Source organism: Solanum stenotomum, chromosome 2 (genome assembly GCF_019186545.1).
Source record: "Solanum stenotomum isolate F172 chromosome 2, ASM1918654v1, whole genome shotgun sequence".
NCBI classification, from domain to species: domain Eukaryota; kingdom Viridiplantae; phylum Streptophyta; class Magnoliopsida; order Solanales; family Solanaceae; genus Solanum; species Solanum stenotomum.
The window spans coordinates 50,176,343-50,181,640 of record NC_064283.1 but is presented as its reverse complement, the minus strand read 5'-3'; the positions used below and the strand labels follow the sequence as shown (position 1 = coordinate 50,181,640).

Genomic DNA, 5,298 nt, shown 5'->3' with positions numbered 1-5,298 from the left:
TCACTACTGGGTTCTTGTCAGCCATTAGGTCCCTAGAATTTAGTCAGATTCTTGATTCTCTATATCATGTTTAGACTTAGGTTTACTAGAACATCAGATAATTGTGATTTAGCTGTTAGAGTAATCCTAATCAGGGTATTATGTTTTTTGTAACCATGTTGCTTAATACTTGCATGAAATTGAGTACCCTAGTTGTGTAGATTCGTTTAGTTCATGAATTACACTTGCTAGGTCACTTATAGTAATGCATGCATCAGTTTTCAAATGTTTCATTATCAGTACTTAATGTTGCATTTTTAGTTAGCATGTCAGAATCTTGAGTTATCTAGTTTATTTCATGTATGTTGTATTGTACACATTCTAGTTGGGAGTAGGCTTAATACCGAGTTGGACTAGGGTCAGTCACCCTCATAGTCGCAGAACTACGTGACCCCGATAGGTTTAGCAGTCCCCACTGTTTGGCATCAACTTTAGTGATCACGCCATTCATGCCTTTATACCCCTGGCAAGGTATATTGGGTCCTCTCAATGGGGCGTATACATCGAACTCCACGTTTAGCTCACGTGATTTTATGTCAATTAATAGTAGTTGCCACAGTCAGACATCAATGCATTTGACCAGGTCTTCAGATATATTTCAGTATTCAGTCTCAGTATGTCATGTTCAGGATTAGTACTTCGTCATTGCATTTAGCTTAGCCTTCAGTATATTTCAGCATTTACATTAAATTCAGATTATTTTATTGCTCAATATGCTTTGTGAAATCATTTATTTTATCAGATATACTCTGTATCCTGCATGCTTAGTACATTCCAAGTACTGACACATCCTCTGCATTACATCCTTTCATGATCTGGTTCGGGTAATCATCATCCATATCACACATAGATTGGTTTCGATCTCCAGTTCAGCAACTACAGTGGTGAGTCATCATACTTTGAGGACAATAGAAATGTTTTACACTTTAGTCTTTTTATTCAGTTTTTAGTTTTGCTAGAGTTAGATTGGGGCATGTCCGAGCAACTTTAGTCATTTAGAGGCTTTTTTAGACAGAGTACTAGATTGAGTTTTAGTTTTGAGTTTAATCTTCATGTTTTTATTAATCTCATAGTCTTTTATATATTCAGATCAGTATTGGATATTCCCCACTTTTAGTTATCACTGTTTAAGCTTCCACATAGTATATTTATTGAGTAATCTTTTAGTATGCTTATGATATGCTAGCTCAGGATTAACTTGGTGTAACTTGTGATCCTGTATCCTGTGTTTACGTCCAGGGGTACCTTCGGGCCGTGATAGGTAAAGATTGTCATATATTTTGATTGATTGTATTGATTTCTTTCTTGATCCTCATTCATAACTGTAAAGATTTTCATTTGTTTTTGATTGATTGTATTGATTTTCTTCCTTGATCATTTTTCATAACAGTAAAGATTGTCATTTAGTTTAATTAATATTGTTATGATTTCTTTCCTAATCCTTTGTTCCAATGTCTTGTATAAATACCCTATTTGAACAATATATATCATTTGTTATTTTGATCTCTTAATTAGAATAATTTATTATAGGTCCATAGATCTAGTTCATAGATTGGTCAGCTCAATCTACCGAATCACTTCAGAGATTTCCCTAATAAAGTTTTATACTATTTAACACCAACTTGTTTTAGGGCAAAACATTTGTTTTCTTCCTTAATAGACTCGAAAAAGAGAATAGAAAGAATTGGGCATGAGAAACGGCAACAAAGCAGAGTAACACAATGGTCTATCAGTGAGTGTAAACATAAACATGCCGGATGATATAGTTATGAAGATCATCTCCCGCTGGCCCCTATTTTTGTTCACTGTAAACTTCTATCCAATAATTTTAAAGGTAGGATATCGCATCCTGAATTTTCCAAAACATTGTTCCAATGCCAAAAGGTCACTTATACATAACTCATCGATTTAGTACATGATGGGAGAAAAATAATGCTATTCCCAAAAATCTCCTTTAACCCTTTCACTCAAAATGTGACGACGTTATGTTTTGGTGTAGAGATTTTGGGCTTACGTAATGGTCTGATTCTCTTTGAGTCTGAGAGAATTAGGTGTTTCTGTGTTTTCAATCCCTTAACTGGAGAGCATCAATTGATTCCATACCCAAATGCTCCTTGAAATGAGTTAGGAAAAACACGCCTAGTGGTTGATTGCCCTAATGAAAATCAATACAAATTTGTTACCATAAGTAACCTAGTTAAAATTTTTAACTTGTTCTACAAATTTCACTTACTTTCAATAAAGTGATCGAGCTTGTGGCGTGAAATCCAACTGAGAACCAGTAGTTTCTTATCCTTACCTTACGGTAGTCCACCTGTTTATTGGCATGATTCTCTATATTTTCTCAGAAGTGACGGTAGTGTTCTACCTCTTGATACAAAGAGAGAAGAGGGTATATTTATTTACCCTCCCGAGTTTATTGATCATTTTGTTCTGAGCTATGGAAAATTTTTCACTGGTAGGGATATGAGTAGTAGCGATATATGGCTAGGGAGGGCGGAAGGTTTACTCACCCTTGTTTGCATTTTCAGAAAGTACATAGTCATTGGCACTTATGATAGAGCAAGCAGTTGTTGGAGGGTTTCCCATACTTTGGACAACTTTGTTTTAGATCCAGATGGCCATACTAAAGGCTTTCTAGTCTGGATCGACAACAAGCAAGTGTCTTTCCTGGTACAACGTCCTTCAAAATAGTATCATGATCTATACGAGTATGATACCAACATCAATGTATACAAAAATGTTGCACTTCCGAACACACTTGATTATCCCATGTATTGCTTCCACCAAACATTAGCTTGTGTAAAAAAGACTCCCTCCAATTATGCAACGACTTGTCAGCAGGCGTGTATTGATGAAAGTTGGATAACAATCAGAAGATTTATCATCGAAGGTACCCGCTAGTTGAACTTTAAGGCTTTAATCTTTCAGTTAAGATAATGAAGTGCATATGCCACATCTATTATTATATTCTCTCAAGTATGGTCAAATTACTCTTCTCATGTATCTCCTTCTCTGGCATAAACTAAAAGACTAAAGCCTTAAACTTCAACAAGATGGTACCTTTGATAATCAATCTTCGATGTCTTCCAACTTTTCAGCAATATACGCCTATTGAGAAGTCGTTACATAATTGGAGGGTGTCTTATAGACACAAGCTAATGTTGGGTGGAAGCAATACAATAGATAGTCAACAGTGTCAACATTTTTGTGCACATTGATTTTTGTATCATAATTGTATAGATCATGATACAGTTTTGGGGGACGTCGTACCAGAGAAGACACTTGCTTGTTGTCAATCCAGACTGAAAAGCCTATAATATGGCCATCCGGACCTAAAACAAAGTTGTCCAAAGTTTGGGAAACCCTCCAACAGTTTCTTGCTCTATCATAAGTGACAATGACTATGTACTTTCTTAAAATGCATACAAGGGTAAGTAAACCATGTGCCCTCCGTAGCAATATATCGCTACCACTCATATCCCTACCATTCAAAAAAATTTCCATAGCTGAGAACATAATGATCAATAAACTTGGGAGGGTCAATGCGTATACCCTTTTCTTTCTTTCTATCAAGAGCTAGAACACTACCGTCACTTCTGAGAAAATACAGAGAATAATGCCAATATATAGGTGGACTACTGTAAGGTAAGGATATGAAACTATTGGTTCTATGTTTGATTTCACACCACAAGTCATATCGCTCTAATGAAAGTAAGTGAAATTTGAAGAACAAGTTGGAATTTTCAACCAGATTACTTATGGTTACTGAAACGACCCCAAAAATGCCCGAAAATGTGCTTCGGAAGCACCTATAATTGTAATTTCCATATATCTCAAAATCCGTGCATGATTTCAGAAATTCGACTTCATATTCTTATTCAGGGGGTCAAATTGAGTGGAAAATGGGCCTAACCCGAATTTTAGAGCAACCGTATCAAAATTCGAAAATCGCAAAAAATGCGATTTGGAGGGTCAACTTTAAAGAGGCGTATCTCATAGCACACAAGGAACTAGAAGGGCCACTACCTATTAAATTAAAGTCCTTCGAGTTAGCTTTCCAATGCAGTTGGTTTCACCTCATTCCGAGTTAGGATGAAGGAGTTATGACCATTTTCGTAAAACCTGTCCGGGCAGAATTGCAATTTCCAGTCAACTTCAAATGGTCTCTTAGAAAGTCACCTTAACAGATCTTATTGAGTTAGAAATGGTAAATTTTGATATCATTCTAGGAATGGATTGGTTACATTTATGTTATCCCTCAGTCGATTGTAGAACTAGGATCGTTTGGTTTCAGTTTCCAACGAGCCGGTGTTTAAATGGAAGGGTAGTAGCTCAGTGCATAAAGGTCAAATTATCTCTTACCTTAAGGCCAGAATGGTGGACTAGAGGGTGATGTAGCACAAGTTGAGGAAAAAGGGAAGCAATTAGCAATAGATGTTCATCAGCTTGCTCTCTTAGGAGTTAGTCTTACATACACATCAGATGGTGGTGTGATCGTCCAGAATAGATCAGAACCTTCATTAGTAGCAGAGGTTAAGGGAAAACAAGCTAATGATCGTATATTATTTCATCAGAAGGTGCAGTTCAACAATAGAAAGTAGAGGTTTTCTCCCAAGAGGGAGATGGCCAGTTATGTGTTCCTAAGGTGGATGAGTAGTTGAAGCACACATGAAGGCCAAGTATCCTCATATCTTTCCTTCCAATTCCGCTTCAGTTTGAGATAATTGTTTTCTCTCTAGTATCTCAGTTTACTATTGTGTAAATTCAGTTTTAGTACCATGTTCCTTTAGTTGTTCCTGCATTTTCAGCATATTTTCTTGTCTTGGGAACTCAGTTTAGTAAGATCTCAGTTTCTAGTGCTTAGTGGTAGGGATTGCAGCTTCTTCCCTCCATACTCAGCTTGTTTAGACTTCATTTGAAGACGAATGTTCCCAAGGGGGAGATAATGTAACACCTCGGATTAGAGAAAATAGAAAAAATTGCAGCTTTCTAGTCCTAGTGCAAGAACCACGAAAGCCACTGACGGTTCGTGGTCTGACACACAGTCTGTAGGTGGGGTCCGTCGTTAAGGACCAAATATTTGTGGTTGCTGTTCCCACCCACTATCGAGCAGTATGGTCCGTGGTTGGACCTACAGACCGCAGGTGAGGGTCAGCAACCAGTTAGAGGGAAATTGTTGTTGGGTCAACTTCTAATGGTCATAACCTTTAGCACAATAAGAATTAGGTGGCCGCTGACCTACCAAATATAGATAAT

At 37.1% G+C, this 5,298-nt stretch overlaps 2 pseudogenes; one reads left to right on the top strand and one right to left on the bottom strand.

The window, feature by feature from the left end:
- Positions 1-1,729: 1,729 nt before the first annotated feature.
- LOC125856055 (uncharacterized) lies at positions 1,730-2,943 on the top strand (annotated as a pseudogene).
- Positions 2,944-3,111: 168 nt separating this feature from the next.
- On the bottom strand, positions 3,112-4,844 carry LOC125856054 (uncharacterized; annotated as a pseudogene).
- Positions 4,845-5,298: the final 454 nt, after the last annotated feature.